Source organism: Sinocyclocheilus rhinocerous, unplaced genomic scaffold (genome assembly GCF_001515625.1).
Source record: "Sinocyclocheilus rhinocerous isolate Xijiao unplaced genomic scaffold, SAMN03320098_v1.1 scaffold5487, whole genome shotgun sequence".
Classification (NCBI taxonomy): Eukaryota; Metazoa; Chordata; class Actinopteri; order Cypriniformes; family Cyprinidae; genus Sinocyclocheilus; species Sinocyclocheilus rhinocerous.
Genome location: NW_015633463.1, coordinates 9474 through 11098, shown reverse-complemented (window position 1 = coordinate 11098; position 1625 = coordinate 9474).

Sequence of the window (1625 nt, the reverse complement as noted above, 5' to 3'; positions counted from 1 at the left end):
TTTCAAAAAGGCGGGGCATAGAGGAGAAACAATAATGTACAGTATGTGGAAAATAATGTGGTTTTTTTACTTTAAACCGCATAAACACATTGAATTTCTCCAAATACACAAAATAATGTTCTTTTTAGCAACGTTATATGACCCCTTTAAGTTCATATTGAGATCTCAGACTTTTGACATTGGCATCTTTGAAAAGCAATGGAGATCTAAATGAGATCTCAGCATCTGATATTGTCATGCAGATCTGTTGTATTTAGTGTGTACACTGCCAGAGTGTTTGTCAAACCCTCATTCATGACGCTTTCCTCAAACCCTCAGTAAAAATCAGAAAAACAAACATACATCAAACGTTTGGTCTGTCAACAGATGAATGGAGATGGAGAGAGGACACAGGCTTTGATTCCTGAAGCACATAATCATCTCAACCCTCATACCCACAGACGCTAATATGACCTTGAGATCATTTGTGTTATGATAAAAATTTAAAGAGCAGGAATTTCTCAGGAAACTGCGCTGTTTGTGCCTGAAAATCCTGAACAGATTTTTAAACTACTTCCACTAAATCTAAATACTGCATGTGCTCATAACCTTGCAATGTACTTACAGTTAGTTATTTATTGTTACTAACCATTAAAAGACAATCCCTAAAATGCTACATTATACAGCATATTTGTAATTCATCTACTGTATAATGCCACTCAGATGCCTTGTAATAAAGCGAACATGATTTTAAAAATCATCACATATCTCTTTCAATGCATGGTACTGTACTTTCACTGTTTTTCAGTGTTTCAGGTCTGAAGGTCCATGCAAAATGTCTAATAATGGCATTATCTAACAAATGTTTGTGTCACACCACATTATTCGTTAGTCAATATTGTTGTGTTTTGTGCCAAAGAAGAAAAACATGACTATTAAAATTCCCCTATAACACCTATACTGAGCTCAACAAGCCCACAATAAGTCTAAAGATAATGAAATGGTAAATACTAATTTACTTATGTTTGATTTGTGTGGTCTTTTTTTTTGTGTGATCATGATCATGTCAGAAGGATCAAACCATTATTTTTAATGTGCAGGGACAAAGGATAATTTCTGCATTTTTCTAATAGTGAAAGCTCATTAGACATTGATTACAGATAAATAGATTAGACTTTCATGAAAATATTTGCATTATTGTGATCATGATCATGTCAGAAGGATCAAACCATTATTTTTAATGTGCAGGGACAAGGATAATTTCTGCATTTTTCTAATAGTGAAAGCTCATTAGACATTGATTACAGAAATAGATTAGACTTTCATGAAAATATTTGCATTATACATGTTTAGAGTGAGTTTTTGTTGCATCTAAACAGTTTGACCAGCAGGTGGCGTCATCCTGCGGTATTTCGAGTGTTTCGAACAGTGAATAATTTTTCGAAGCAATTGGTTCAATTGATTCGGAGTTTCGAAAAGCTTCGTTTCTCTCATCACTAATCTACTGAAGTAAATTACACTGAGGACGAGTTATAATGAATTCTCTTACCGGCCAAACAGAGAAGACTCAACTTTTGAGGCATAACTATTCATGATTTTCTCCATACAGTATCGGCCGTATCGTTGTTTATGTTTTTTTTTTTTTT